Source organism: Pinus tabuliformis, chromosome 8, assembly GCF_031772625.1.
Source record: "Pinus tabuliformis cultivar Carrire ecotype Pingquan chromosome 8, CPIR1, whole genome shotgun sequence".
In the NCBI taxonomy this organism is placed as follows: Eukaryota; Viridiplantae; Streptophyta; class Pinopsida; order Pinales; family Pinaceae; genus Pinus; species Pinus tabuliformis.
Window position 1 is genome coordinate 334,822,292 of NC_142294.1, and position 17,343 is coordinate 334,839,634.

The window sequence follows — 17,343 nt, forward strand, 5'->3', positions numbered from 1 at the left end:
ATTTTATAGAGTCTGAAATACATGGAAAATAAGACTCCAAGGGGCTCCTTTCCCATAATTTGTCCAATGGGCCCGGAAAAAGGAATAAACCTATACCCAATCGACATTCCTCTCATGGTTTACTGATCACAAGGAGGAATAGAGTGAGCTCATTGTATACACAGGAAATCAGGAAGAGATAGTGGAAGCAACGTCTCCTTCCCTCACCATCTCCAACTCTCTTTTCTTTAAAATTTCTTCCACAAATTCCTACCTAGATTGGGGTTTTTGACATAACATGTGTTTCTGCCCATTCACCAAGAAGGTAACATTCCCATCATCAATGGTTTTAACCCAAACAGATCCATTATCAAAAGGTTTATCAATTTCATAAGGGCCTAGCCAATTTGTGTTAAATTTCCTTTTAAAGTTTTTAAATTTTGATTCATACAACAATGCCCAGTCTCCCTCTTTGAACTACTTATTTTTCATGTATCGGTCATGTGATTTAGCCCATTGTTGAATCAATTCGGTATGTTAAAAATAATCTTGCCTAATCTTATCCAACTCATTGAGCTGCAAGATTCTCTACTATTGAGATTCATCAAGGTCTATACCAAAATCTTCTGCCATCTTGAAAGTTTTGATCTAAAATTCAATTGGCAATAAAAATTGCTTTCCATACACCAATTCATTTGGAGAAAAGCTAGTGGCATTTGTCCATGTGATCCTGTAAGCCCACAATGCTTCAGGAAGTCAGTCAGACCAATCCTTCTTAAGTAATTGTACTGTCTTGGTAAGGATTGTCTCCAACACCTTATTCATTGGTTCCACCTGCCCATTGGCCTGCGGACAATAAGGGATGGACTTCTGATGAGTAATATGATATTTTTTCACAATTCCCTGCATGAGCTTTAACACAAAATGAGTACCTTGATCAGTAACTATCTCCCTAGGTACCCCAAATCATACAAAAATATCAGAAAAAATAAAATCTACCAATGCTTTCTTTGTTGCTCTAGGTAGTTCTCTTGCCTCCACCCACTTCGTAACATAATAAGTACAAAGTAAAATATACTTCTTACCTTTGGACATAGGATTGATGGGACCTACAAAATCAAGAGCCTACCTCTCAAAAGGCTCTATGAGAACCTATGGCTGCAAAGTCATATTGTTTAATTGTACAGGTCGCCCCATTCTAGGGAAGCTATCAAACTTCCTGACATACTCTTTTTCATCTTTAAAAATACTTCACCAATAGTAACTTGAGCGAAGGATCTTATAAGATGTCTTCTTGTCTGTAAAGTGACCTCCACATGGTTCATCATGACAGGCTCTCAAGATGTCATAGATCTCATCTTCCCTGAAACACATGCAGATAATCAAATCAGGTCTAGTGAAAAAGAGATCTCCCCTAATCCAAGAGTAATCAACACTTTCCCTAATAATTCTCTTTTTCTGATTAGATGAAAAGTAAGGGGGCAACTTTCCTGTAGCAAGGTAATTGGCCATGTGTGCAAACCAAGGTTTTTTGACAGAAAAACAAGCAAATTTTCATCAAGAAAGCTATCATGAACAGGAACATCCTCGACTTCATGGTTGAGTCTAGATAAGAAATTAGCTACCTGATTCTGTTTTCCTGGCCTATCCAATACTGTGATGTCAAATTTCTGAAGCAATAAGAGCCACTTATTAATCTTGCAGTTAGTAACTAGTTTGTTCATGAGATATCGAACGGAAGAGTGATCGGTGTGTAAAAAAACTTCATAGCCTATGATGTAATGTATAAACTTAATAATAGAATAAATTACAACAAGAAATTCTTTTTCAGTTACTGTGTAATTCAGTTATGCGAGAGTTAAATTTTTACTAACATAATATATAGCATGGATTACAAGATCCTCCTTTCGACCCAATACTGCTCCTATGGTTGAATTAGAGGCAGCAATGGAGATATGAAAAGGAAATTTCCAATATGGGCTTCTCAATATAGGTGCTGAAGAAAGTTTTTCCTTGAGTGTATCAAATGCATCTTGACACTCATCATTCCAATGAAATTCAAATTCTTTAGTTAATAATTTAAACAATGGAGAGGCTACCTTTGTAAAATTTTCAACAAACATTTTTTATTAGCCTGCATGTGCAAGTAAACATCAGACTCCCTCTTTATTGGTTGGTGGGGGTAGCTTTGCAATAACTTCAACCTTTACCAGGTCCACTTTAATTCCTGCAATAGAAACATCATGACCCAAAACAATACCTTCATTCGTAATCATAAAACATTTTTCATTGCTTAACAAAAGATTATTTTCTCTACGTCTCTGTAAAAAATTCTCAATATTATGTAAAGACTCTTCAAAAGTATCACCCATAACTATAAAATCATCCATATAAGCCTCTACACAATCATGCAAAAGGTCAGAGAAAATACCACGGACTGCCCGCTGGAATGTGGTTAGTGCATTGCATAGACCGAATGGTAATACCCTATATGCATAGGTACCCCAGGGACATGTGAATGTGGTCCTCTCCTAGTCCTCTAGAGATATCCTAATCTGATTGTATCCGTTGAACCCATCCAAGAAGGAAAAATGCTTTTTTCCTGCTAAAATATCCAGCACTTGGTCTATAAAAGGCAAGGGAAAGTGATGTTTTAAGGTAGCCTTTTTTAGTTCCCTATAATCTACACACACTCACCATGTATTATTCTTTTTGGTGACATTAACCAATGGAGATACCCACCAGCTATCCAGGAGAGGATAGATGAACCCTACATTTAACATTTTACGTAATTCACCTTTCATGGTTTCCCTTAAAGTGGGGTTCATCCTCCTTTGTGGCTATCTCACAAGCCTAGCTTTTTCTTCTATATAAATATGATGAATGCATGTGTCTGGGTGAATGCCTCTCATATCTGTATATTCCCAAGCAAATGTTGGAAATAATACTGAGAGGGGGGGTGAATCAGTATTATCAAATCAATAAAACTTTTTCATTTCCATACTTAGATACCTTTGAATACGCTACTTCAATTAAGGGAACCCACGTGTATACACGACTGTGTCTAATGCAACTAGCGTATATCCAAAATACTTATGATTCAGTTAATCCATTGAATGTTGATCTTTAGTTAGTGAATCAGAACTTCATTAACCATATGTACAGTAAGCAGGTGCAGTAAAACAGAATAGATCATCACACACAAGAAGCACACATGAACACCATGATATAAGGTGGAAACCCAATGTGGGTGAAAACCACCTGCTACAAGTCGTCTCTATCTTCTTTTAACAAGAAACTTCATTTTACAATAGTTCTGTACTGGTGCAGTCTTATACCAGTACGAAGGCTTCTACCTGCAGAGGGCTACAACCCTCTCTCGTTTTCTAGACTCTCCTGGATGGGAGCTACAACCCCCTTAGCTCTTGTACTAGCTGATCCATTTACTAGTACGTAGGTGCATGCCTATTGAATGCTCCAATCTTCACTCGTTCTCTAGCTACTACTGGAAGGGAGCTACCACCCCCTTTGCTCTTGTACTAGCGGATGTACTATTACGTAGGCACCGGCCTACAATCTCCTTTCATCATCCAGGGACCACATTTCATACATTTTTAGACTGGATACTCTTGAAGCACAACACTATAATTTGACGGCCACATTTCATCCAATTTTCACACTGGACCCATCAATATCATTGAAGCACAAAATCAATCAATACTAGCATCATCAAACTCTGAATCACCCAATACTGAATCACTGAGACCCTGTCAACAAAATGCAGTCACCAAAACACACAGAGTAGAACATTGAACTCTGCAACAATATTCAGAACCAACTGTATCATCAAAATCATCCATCAAAGTGCATACGCTACTTGGAAGTGTTGAACCAGCGTATATATCATCAATTGCTTACTTATAACTTGATGCACTTCCTAACTTCAGACATATCCATATTATTACATATACAAGGATAATATGTGTGTTAGCAACCAGATCTAGTCCATCAGATCACATAAATATGAGTCATTATGATCCTGATCCATTATTAGATCTCATCCATCAACACTGAGGCTAAACACAATCAACCAAATTGAATATGCAGAATACTGACACCATTAAACAGTCATCAGAACTCATCAACAACCAGAACCACCTGTAACTTCAAACATCATAGCTCAAATGGTATACGCTACTACAATGAACCAAACCCGCATACATATGTGCTTTCACCAAAGCCAACCCGCGTACAGATCTATAAATATTCAATCATGACTTGCAGCTATTTCAAACATAAATTATACCTAGTTCAAAACATTACATGCGTCAGAATACAGATCTAGAATAAGCATAATCAACCATATATAGATAGTTCATTTCAAACCGTTTGATCCCGATCTATGCTTAGATCTTGTTCTCCATCAACTGATGAGATCCCTCCTTAGCTTAGATCAAGAAATGCATCATAAACCCATATCCTACATACTGGATCTCATCCTTCATCAGATATTCAAGACTTTTTCGATGCTCTTGCCTAATGATCTTCTTTTCCTTTTATAGTCTTAGGCCTTTCTCAATACCATGGTCCAAAACCATAACAAACCAATACCATGGACCCAATACTTGGGATCAACACATCTGACGAGATATTATGGTCCAAAAACATAGGTTCAAATACCAAGGACTAACTACCATGGACCAAAACCCAATGTACATGCCTTCTCTTGCATGAAAGTGCGTGTATATGCATACGCGCCTTTTGATCAATGATTCTGTGTGTATACGCATCTCTGTCACGATGAACCCGCATATATATATTTTCTGTTCATTCTTGTAGTCTGATCATCAAATCCTTGCTGCTGACTTGATGTACTATGATCTATCATCTGTGCGATTTACCATCAAGGACAACACTTGTCTCATAATGCCAACAATCTCCCCCTTTGGACTTGATGGCGAAGCTAACTTGCCATACTGAGAACTGTCATCTAATTTCTTTGAGCTGTCCATGCATTCAGTCACATCTGATATCCCTTCTGTAGATTTATCTAGTTATATGTAAGTGAGTTGTTCTTCTATGAGTGGGTTGCCATCAAGTACAACACATGCATCATAATGCCAACAATCTCCCCCATTGTACTTGATGGCAACAACACCAAATCACTCTCCCCCCTTGACATCAAGGGCAAAGGGTGGACCAAGATATTCAATTTCCTTGATAAAAATCCCGCTGACCATACTCCCCCTGAGTACCTGCCAAAATTTCTGAATGAGCTCCCCCTTTGTATATGCGAAGGTGTACTAATCTGTCCATGCTCCCTTTGAGTACATGCTGAAGTCTCTGCTCTTGCTGAATTGTGTTGTTCATGCTTCCCCTGTCTGTAAGCAAGGTCTGCAAAAAGATGTTATACAAGAACATGACTCTATACATCATAAGTGACCTTCCTAGCACCAAAAACTCATACATACATCCATCTCCCAACCTAGTGGGGATATATCAATATTGACTCATCCACCCAACCAAGTGGGGATACAAGAGTATAACATCATTCATCCCAGGCATAGTGGGGAAACCAACATAGGCCGTTACATGACCTTGATATGACTGAAATATTTCATCATCCTTCTTATGCATAAAGGGGTTACAAATTACATCATGTGACCAGAAGAGATTTCATCAAATGACTACAATAGATAGAGACACACTATTACATCATGAGTCTTGATATGACCTTTACATGAGACCAAACATCTAAATAAGACCATGATAGTCATTAGCAACTATCATACACAATGTATGATCTGCTCCATAAGCATCTGTCACCAACATCTAGACCAGCAATCATGTTCTCCCTCTGTACCTGTTCCATCTGTGCCAGATGGTTTCTGTCAGGCCCATATCAGACTCTTCTCATTCTGAGTTTGGCCCACTAATTAACATATACGCGACTGTATCCATAGAAACAAGTGTATATATGTAGATACTCCTTATGAAACTTGTGTACAACCATTTCCATATCAGCAACCTGTAAATGTCCTATGACAGGGTATGTCTGCATATAGATATCAACTCATCATCATAAAATCATTCACATTATATTATATGTGAAAAACACCATAGTCATCTCATCATCATCAAGATCTTCATGATCTGATATATCATCCACGTATCATTACTATGTATCTTAAGCTCAAGATCATTTGTCAAGACTTCTTGATATCATCAACAACAATAATCCCTATCCACATGAATGCCAAGAACTATAGGAAAACTGCATCATAATTGTATTATATGATCTTTATGCATATGATGACAGCATCATATGAGTAACTCATCATCAAGTAAAGAAGATGTGTATTCAAGCTTTGTACTTCTCCTTATCCTTATGAAGATCACCATGTAAACACCATATATGCATCATCAGAGAATCAACCACAAATCTGATTTGAACGTCAACTATGTAACCCCAAAAATCATATGAGATTTTGTCATGGATAACTCATAACCACATCATAGAAAGATATATCATTTAGCCATATAAGCATCATCACCAAGGACTATTAACCATAATGCCAACAATGCATTATTAAAGGCATATGCTCCCCCTCAACCTGTGTCATCTATTTACTGTTATATCTGATCATGCATATGTCAACAATAAGCATCAAGTTAGGATCAAAACACATCTAAACATATTACAAGTATCAAGACATTTCCACACATCCTCAGCAGACTGTAACTATTAACCAATAGAGCAAATAATGGACTGAATCATATCAGACCCTTTTTCTGAGCCTGTCCCCACTGCTTTTCCTCAGACTGACATATACGCAACTTTGTAGTGTATAACTTGCATATATACATGACTTCCCTTTATGAAACTTACGTATGGGATTCAGGACACTGAATTTTTACACTTTCAGCTCCGCCTGAGTCTATGATGTCTATGTTGTGCTGTGTCTATGCGGTGCCACATCTTTTTGACGGAACTTCCTTCTTTTTCCATAACTTCAAGCGTGATGATGTTTTCTCCTTTTGGTATGGTGCACATACTTTGTTCCTGCATTCCTTTGCTATATGTCCAAGCTTGTTACAGGCATGACACCTTACTTGTTTCATATTCCTTTTGTAGCAATCAACAGCTTTGTGACAAAACATATTGCAAGAGAAACAATATCCCTTAAAGTACCTGGACCGTCATGATCTTTCTATGTGATGGTCTTGAGCCATTCTTCCTCTACATCTGGCTGCAACATGTCCAAGATTATGACATACATAACATTCAACATTATTCATTGGAGGAGTAAAAGAATTTCTTTGAAGAATTTCTTTCCTTGGTTGTTGATGGGGTCAACCTTTCATCTCCTTGTTGAGCATTTCAGATCTTGCATTAGAGTTCCTTGTCTTATTTCCTGAACTAGATTCACCTTCAATAGATTCATGAAAAACAAGACCAGTTTTGATAGCAGGATACCTTTGACTACTAAGAATATCATCAAAGATCTTAGTACTATCATGAAATCATAAGAGCTTATCCTTTTTTTCTAATTTATCATTTAGAATATTTACCTCAACCTGAAGTTGCTCTTCCCTTTCAAGATGCTGCTTCTTTATGTGTTCTTCAACTTTTCTTTCTTCTTCCAACTGATGTCTTAGTCAAGAACTACGTTTTCTTGTTTTTCAAGAGCTTGGAGTAGTTCTTTATTCTGCTTCTTTGATTCTTCAAGATCTTCCTTTAGCGAGAGGATCGTAGCTTCAAGTCTTTCATAGTAACTAGATCTATCTCTGAGTTTCTTGATAGTTGTGCTTCTTTCATTTAATTCATTTCTTAGTGATGTCAGTTCATCCTGCAATTTTTGACATTGATTTTCTTTGTCCTTGAGTAACTTCCTTACCTTGTTTCCTTCCTCTAGTTGAGATTTTAGTTTGGTAACTTCTTCTTTGAAAGCACATTCCCTTTTGTTCAATAGATCTTGTTGTTCTTTGATTTTGTCTGTAAGCCTCCTAAACACTGCCTCTATTTGATATCTTTCTTTCTCACCCATAAGAGAAAATTCAGTTCCATCACTATCACTTTCATCATCTTCGCATGGATGGAAACCATAGGATAACAAATTCATACCTGATAGATCTTGTTCATCTTCATTCTGAAGTGATTCTGAACCTCAAGTGCTTCTTCCACATAATCCCCAATCGATGCTCCCACTGTCATAGACTTTCTGAGATGTCTTCTTCTTCTTAGGTGCTTTCTTCTTAAGCTTCTTTCCCATTGTTCCACGGATCTCCTTCAAGCGATCAAGCTTCTACCAAAGGACCTGTTCTGATACCAATTGTTGGAAATAACACTGAGAGGGGGGTGAATCAGTATTATCAAATCAATAAAACTTTTTCATTTCCATACTTAGATACCTATACACTACTTCAATTAAGGGAACCCGCGTGTATACGCGACTGTGTCTAATGCAACTAGCGTATATCCAGAATACTTATGATTCAGTTAATCCATTAAATGTTGATCTTTAGTTAGTGCATCAGAACTTCATTAACCATATGTACAGTAAGCAGGTGCAGTAAAATAGAACAGATCATCACACACAAGAAGCACACATGAACACCATGATATAACGTGGAAACCCAATGTGGGTGAAAACCACCTGCTGCAAGTTGTCTCTATCTTCTTTTAATAAGAAACTTCATTTTACAATAGTTATGTACTGGTGCAGTCTTATACCAGTACATAGACTTCTACCTGCAAAGGGCTACAACCCTCTCTCGTTTTCTAGACTATCCTGGATGGGAGCTACAACCCCCTTAGCTCTTGTACTAGCTGATCCATTTACTAGTACGTAGGTGCCTGCCTACTGAATGCTCCAATCTTCACTCATTCTCTAGCTGCTACTGGAAGGGAACTACCACCCCATTTGCTCTTGTACTAGCAGATGTACTAGTACGTAGGCGCCGGCCTACAATATCCTTTCATCCTCCAAGGACCACATTTCATACATTTTCAGACTGGATACTCCTGAAGCACAACACTATAATCTGACGACCACGTCTCATCCAATTTTCACACTGGACCCATCAATATTATTGAAGCACAAAAACAATCAATACTAGCATCATCAATCTTTGAATCACCCAATACTGAATCACTGAGACCCTGTCAACAAAATGCAGTCACCTGAACACACAGAGCAGAACACTGAACTCTGCAACAATATTCAGAACCAACTGTATCATTAAAATCATGCATCAAAGTGCATACGCTACTTGGAAGTGCTAAACCAGCATGTATACACAACTTCACCAAAGTGAACTGGCATATATATCATCAATTACTTACTTATAACTTGATGCACTTCCTGACTTCAGACATATCCATATTATTACATATACAAGGATAATATGTGTGTTAGAAACCAGATCTAGTCCATCAGATCACATAAATATGAGTCATTACGATCCTGATCCATTATTAGATCTCATCCATCAACACTGAGGCTAAACACAATCAACCAAACTGAATATGCAGAATACTGACACCATTAAATAGTCATCAAAACTCATCAACAACCAGAACCACCTGTAACTTCAAATATCATAGCTCAAATGGTATACGCTACTACAATGAACCAAACCCATGTACATATGCGCTTTCACCAATGCCAACCCGCGTACAAAGCTATAAATATTCAATCATGACTTGCAGCTATTTCAAACTTAAAGTATACCCAGTTCAGAACATTACATGTGTCAGAATACAGATCTAGAATAATCATAATCAACCATATAGAGATAGTTCATTTCAAACCATTTGATCCCGATCTATGCTTAGATCTTGTTCTCCATCAACCAATGAGATCCCTCCTTAGCTCAGATCAAGCAATGCATCATAAACCCATATCCTACATACTGGATCTCATCCTTCATCAGATATTCAAGACTTTTTCGATGCCCTTTCCTAATGATCTTCTTTTTCTTTTATAGTCTTAGGCCTTGCTCAATACCATGGTCCAAAACCATAAAAAACCAATACCATGGACCCAATACTTGGGATCAACACATCTGACGAGATACTATGGTCCAAAACCATAAGTTCAAATACCAAGGACTATCTACCATGGACCAAAACCCAATGTACGCACCTTCTCTTGCATGAAAGTGTGTGTATACGCATACACACCTTTTGATCTATGATTCGGCATGTATACGCATCTCTGTCACGGTGAACCCGCATATATATATATATATATATATATATATATATATATATATATATATATATATATATATATATATATATATATATATATATATATATATATATATATATATATATATCTATATATATATATATATATATATATATATATATATATATATATATATATATATTTTCTCTTCATTCTTGTAGTCTGTGTTAGCACCTAAATCTGCCTTAGCCTGAAGGAAGTCAAAATTCATGGTAACCACAAACCATGCTCAGTCCTGTAGCTAGCCGTACCAGAACAGGAGAGGGCTCTCTCCAAGTCACGCTCAGTGAATAGATAAACGAAACAGTCTGAGATGACTTACAGTGAAATATTGATCTTAGGTTAGTAAGTGAATATGGATACAAGAAACAATTTTTTATGAATGACCGAGTTTCTGGGATGGTATGGGACCGACGGACAACAATGGATAGAGAATTTAATACAAAGGCACATATTATTTCATGAGGCAAGACCAGCGGAAAGTATAGCAATTTAGTTCGAAATAATGCAGAATGGAGAGATTGCTTAGGAGAGTGAAAAGGGAATAAGTACATGAATCCTTTCCAATAGAAGAAGAACATTGAACATGAAATTTTCCCACAGGAAGAGCAATAAAAATGAATTCTACCTTATCTAACTTAGAAAATTTCACTGGAAATGAATATGAAATGAACTGTGAAACATAATGAAATACATATGAAACATAAGAGACACATTTTCCACACTCACAACCACATGAATCTCATGAAACAGAGCCACTGCCTTTCATTAATCCTCTGTCAAAATATACAATGAAGAAACAGAGTTTCTTTCCCACAGTCTCCCAGAAGTTACAAGCCAACCAACCTTGCTCCAAACACACATGATGCATACTCAAACACTTTGTAATGTTTCCCTATGCACTTGCTTTGTACAATGACTTTGATTTTGGTGGAAACTTGTTTATAAAGACTTAGAAGTGATGGGTTAAATTTTTGCTTCTCCAAAAACCCATTTTTCTAATGTTATGTTTTGACATCTTTTCACTGACTTAAAGCAACACTGATTTTCACTTTCCCTTTGAAATTTTAGCTCAAATGTTGAAATTTTCAGCACTTTTTGTAGGGATTGCATGACAGGACATTTGGCCATGGAAACCATGACTGCATCTGAAGAAATCAATTGGTGACCTTTTGAAAATTTTATCACAAATGACACTGTTTGACTTTTCTTCAAAACAGAGTTTTGAAGAACAGTCGAAGTTTATCAATATGACGATGAAACTCTCTGAATCATTACTTTGTAAGGGCCTCACTCTGGCCTGCATGGCTTTACTGGACATATTTAAAGACCAAATTGATTAATCCCTAGACCTAATGATCGAAAATGACTTTTGTCCATTAAAGGACCAGACCTTGACTGTCATGGACTTTGGTGATCATTGACAAAAGACCTAAGCCAGCAGGAGCCAGACATGGGGGGAATGACTAGCATGACCTTTTCTGTCAGATTATGGCATGCCCCTAGCGGAATGCAGCTGAGTGAATGGAGCGGGACTCCTAAAAATGAAATGCATAAAGATTTTTGATCTCTGACAGAGGACTGACCAGACCGACTCTAACATTGGCTCCAATGGGGGATGGTAGCTCCTTGGAGGTGCCAAGAATAGCAGATCTCTGGAAGAGATAGATAGTTCCTTCATCCATTGGGCTATGGAGTCATGATTTCGACAAACAACGCAAGACTCTGACTCATTTATGAAACTAACATGACCAAAAAATTGACTCAAACTTGACATTGAAATGACTTGAAGACTAACTTGTAAAACTCAAACCAAAATGAAATAAAAATGGTATTTACAATGATAGTGGAAGTAGCGTTAATAGCTCAGAAATGGTACCGCTTGAGCAGCCGACCATTGATCGGCCCTCCTGGACAATCTTCCCCTTTCATTTCCTTCAGAAGAAAGGCATTATGACCCCAATATGCTACAATCTTGAAAGGACCTTTCCAAAGATTCTCGAACTTACCATGCTTACCTTTTTCCTCATTCCTTGCATCCCACTTCAGCACCACATCATCTAGTTGAAATTTGTCCACCTTGGCCTTTCTGTCATAATTTTTCTTTATTTTCTCCTGCAATTTGGATGTGTTCTTGAAAACTTCTTCTCTTGTCTGCTGCAAGTGGACCATTTGATTCAACCTTCTCTGCATGGGATCTTCTTCACTATCGGCCTCCTGAAGAAGTTTGACTACCGGGGCAGCAAGAGAGGTAGGAAATATTGTATCAACTCCATAAACAAGCTCAAACAGTGACGTACCAATGGATTTCTTTTGACTAACCCGATCTGCCCAAAGTGCATTGACCAACCTCTTATGCCAGCTCTTCTTATTTATTTCCAGCAGCTTATTGATGATGTTGACCAATGATTTGTTCGAAGACTCTGCCAATCCATTGCCTTGCGGATGATAGGTAGTTGAGTGACCCAAAATGATGTTATATTTATGACAAAACTCTACCATCCTTTTTGATTTGAAAGCTGCTGTGTTATCAATGATTAACTTATTCGGGCAACCAAAGCGAGACAAGATGTTATTTTCAAGGAATGAAATGATTACCACATCAGTAGCTTGTCTGGTGGGAATTTCTTCGATCCATTTCATGAAGTAATCTGTCGCTGTGAGGATCCATCTATGCTGACTAAAAGAAGCGGGATGAATTTCACCAATGAAATCCAACCCCCATTGCTGGAAAAGAGCACTCACTTCTGTTAACACCCAGGTTGTTCCCTATGACTCCCAAGGGAATACGGCCGAGGTAACCACTAACCAATCTTTGGATTACAGTTTCTAGCCAAACTGTAATCAGAGAGGGCTCTCTCTTTATGATTTGTCTCTGTTTTGATAGTGTTTTAGGCTAGCTATTACGCTCAGGTTTTTGGTTTATGTTTGGTTGAAGGACTTCTTTCAGTGCTTAAGATGTAGTTTTCAGACAGTAGTATATCCTTGGGCAATGGAGTCTACAGTTGTGAACTGTTTTGAAATGCTGGAGTGAGATTGTTCAGACTGCAGGGCCTATTGGGTATCTCAACAAACAAGATTTAAACTTAAGTGGTGATGTATGGTCAGCCAACGGAAAGCAATTAAGAATTCTCCCTTAAACCGGTGATGTGAACATGAAACATATTGCTTAGGAGCAAACTTGAATTCCTGAAACAAAGGTCATTGTGAAAGATATATTCTGACAGTGTAGCAATTAAGAATTACACTTACCAAGATTATAGCTGAAGAAAGACATTCATTAACAACATAGATTGAGCTCAGGGTATTGCATGAATAAATCCTAAAGGCTATTCTTTTTCTTTGTTGCTAAATACTTAGAAATTGGAAACATATATGGATTGTAAAAGATTGAAACACATAACAAAGAGAGTTACAGAAAACTTATTGTATTGTGAGGTACACAGGAATCCTGCAGTTTTCAACAAACACCAGAACGCATTCAACACTTCAGAACTTTGAGAAATTCCATTACTCTGTGTATTAAACTCAGAAAAGATTACAGCATAAGAAATTCTTCAAGAGAAATCAACAACCACCACCTGCAAGCTTGTGCGAGGGGCAAATATATACAAACAGTGTTACAAAATATCTAAGGCGTTGAGTCATCTGAGAAATAAATATTTCACCAATTTCGTACAAAACAGCAGATAAGAAGTTATTGCTGCCTTTAACACAACATAAAGGCATCTTTCAATCGGTCAGAAGATATTTTGGCTCTTGGAAGCCAACGAGTCGGTTAGAGTGATATGCATTAATGATGGAAAATGTGCTTTTGGAGCTGCTCTGCTGTAGCTTCTCGGCCTGGACACCTATAGCTTCTCACCTTGCCTTGTTGGCCGTAAGTTCTGCTGAGGTGGCTCAGCTTTCATCTCTAATGCATGCTGATTTTATTGACTTTTCCTGTGCATGCCACTGTGTATTTTTGATAAAAATAATAAAAAACTTGAAGAATGGCTTCCTGCTCTATAGGATCATCTGTATTGCCTTTGTCCACCAGTCTTGTGTAGGTAATTGATGCCTGAGAATTGCATCCATAGTCTCCTTTGCCTCTGTATACTTATAAAAATTGGGAGCCACTTCAAACAGGTGCTTAATTTCATTCATTATAAAAAATAAACTTTCTACTCTATTGTAGATAGTCTGTCCTGTGGCTGGCCCTGTTTCCTCTAAGCTGTTGGGCTTTTCATTGATCTGGCTTGTGGCAAATGCATTGACCCTCTTGGAATACTGCTCATGTGTGAACAATCTCCCTGCGCTGTTCAGTAAGCTAGGGAGCCCTTTGTTTTGCAATACCTGAAATTTGTCCATGAACCTGTTTACCTCAGTCTGCATGTCTTGGGTTCTTCTCTCTAATGTCTGCACCAAGTTTCTCAGTGTAAGAACCCTCTTGATTAACTGAATGGTCTCAGTTCTGTTTGAAATTCCTATGTTAGCCAACTGAGTACTTGTTCTATTGTTAAGCACATTAATCATCCTGGTGGCAACTTCAGGCATATTGCCTAGAGCAGCCCTTGATCTATGAATTTCAGTCTGTGCTTTTGGGATGAGCTCTAACTGCTCATGGATTGTCTCAATATACTGCCATTGGTCAGTAATAGACTGGCCAATATTAGCCCATAGCATTCCTTTAAGCCCAGCCACAACCTTATCTAACTTGAGCTCATTTTCTAGCTCTTTGATCCTGTCTTTGAGGGCTTTTACCTCCATGCCCTTTTCTGCCACAGCCTGCTTTGATTTGTCATATCTATCATTTACTTTGGCCAATTTTTCCCTGGTCTCATTCAGTTCTGTCATTTGAGCTTCCAGGGCCTGAATCTCGTTTCTTAGCTTTTGCATATCCAAGCTAGGGGCCTGCTCTGTTGTTGATGGTGCTGAAGTAGATGGTGTTGCTTGTTCAGTCTGTTGAGGAGGAGGAATAGTAGTTGGAGCAGCTTCCTCAAGGTTAATGATTTGAGGAGGAGGCTGGGAGGTCCGACCTTCTTCTCTTTGTTTCAGAATTGCTTGTAATGCTGCCTGTGCAGCCTCTGATTCTCCTAGCTTTTCTTGAGCCTGAATTAGCTGCTTATATAGAGACATCAACAAAGCTGTGGCATCTTCATCATGCCTCTGCTGGGCAACTTCATCTGTTTGAGGGTGGATGGTGGCTGGAATTTTGATCTTTCACCTCAAAGCTGCCATGTCTGCATCCCTCAACTTCAATATTTCTTGTATGCCCTTGATATCTTTGGGATCATGCCCAATCTCAATAATTATATCTTCTAAGGACCTTATTCTGTTGTCCTTTGCTTGAGAGGATGCTCTTTCCAACTCAAGTTGAGCAGCTGTATTATTTACGCTATTTACTAGCCTGTAGTTATCCAAGGTCTTGTCTGCCAATGAAGCATAGACCATCTCACGTGTTTGTTTATGCAATTCAATCTTATCCATAGGGTGGATGTCCTTGGCAAGGACCTCAAGATTGGTCCTTAAGTAATCTGAAGGGGACTGTGGCTGCAAAGTAGTTGGCATGAAGTGACTCATGATCATCTTGCCCTCCTGGACATCATAGGCAGACATTAGTCACTGCTGGTTGGTGGGAGCCATTTTCAATAAATGGTTATACAGCTGTATCTTTATGGGATCACTTCTTCTCTTTATGTCGATGAACTGCTGTTTAATGCTCAGTTCACCCTCTCTCTGCTGGCCGGAGGAGCTGACTTCTCCCCCCACTGTCCTCTCTTTTTCCTGTTGGAAGGAACTTGCAGATGCCTCCATACTGGGCAGGCCCATACCCAAATATTTCCCTATAGGCATCTCTTCCTCTGAAAGGGGATTTATCCTGTGCCTTTTCTCACCATGGCTTATTGATGTAGTTAAGGGGGTCTCTCTATCCCTTTTTCTGCTTACATCCTCCCTTTGTGGAGTTTGGAGGACTGAGGCTTCATTAACAGCTTCTTGCCTAGGAGGCACCATGTTTTGAGCCTGTTGTTCAGTGAGAATTGGGGCCTCAACTGCCCCTTCTTGCTGTGTGGGCTGCTCTCTGTCATGCTGCCCTTCTCTTTGCTGTGCTTCCTGTTGTTGCTGTTGCTCTACCTGCTGCTGCACTTCTTCTTGCTGTTCCATCTCCTTATCTGCTTGGTCCTTAGTCATGGGAGGTGGTTGCTCTTGTTCCATCTTTTCTTTGCCTTTGTTGGATGTTTTTTGAGTTTCCATGGCATCTTGCTGATGTATTGTTGAAGAGGAGGCAGCTGCTCCAAGTTGCCTTTGATATGATAAGGAAACATGTCCACAAGTTTCCAAGTCAGCTTCTTTTCGAGCATTCCTAGCCTCTTTTTCTAGCATCTGTTCTCTAGTAATTGGCTCTTCTAGAGTGCCCTCCTTCCAGCTCAAAGAATTGGCATACTTTTCAATATGAGGCAGCCTTACATGTGCATAGTTACCCAATTTGTATTTTATCCTTCTGAGGGTAATAAAATGATTAGGGTCATAGGGTGTCCATTTGAAATTGGTTTGCAGTTTAAAGCCCTCTAGGATCATATCTGCCTCCTTCCATCCCTCCTCTCTTTTGTTATACAGAAAAGGGCCTAGCTGGTTCCTTACCTTCAGCTGCACCTTCTTATTCCTACTTTGGAAATGGAAGCAGTCTGCATTTCCAAACTGCCTGAAGTATTCCAGGGCAAAAAGTCTCATAGGGACATACCGTGGCAGCCTATAAGGATCCAACTCACAGCCATATACTCTGGTTACCATGTGATGTTGGTAAAAATACCGATCACCAATGCTGTATTTTTTGGAGAGATGGAGAATTCTCTGCATGTCATCGGTCAACCTTGGAGGAGGGACACCATACAGCAATGTCATAGCTGGGTGAATAAACAGGTCAATGAATTCATAGTATGTGTATGGTGATTCAGAAACATAGTGGAACACCGAAGACCAAAACACAACTGACCTTGGGTTCCCTTGTACATTAAGTTTCCTAAGGGGAACGGAGAAGCTGTCTGGTTGATAGAACAAGAATAGATGGTAAATGTAGGATGTGTATCTGAACACCCTTTCCCTTTGCAGATTAATTAGCTGTTCATGA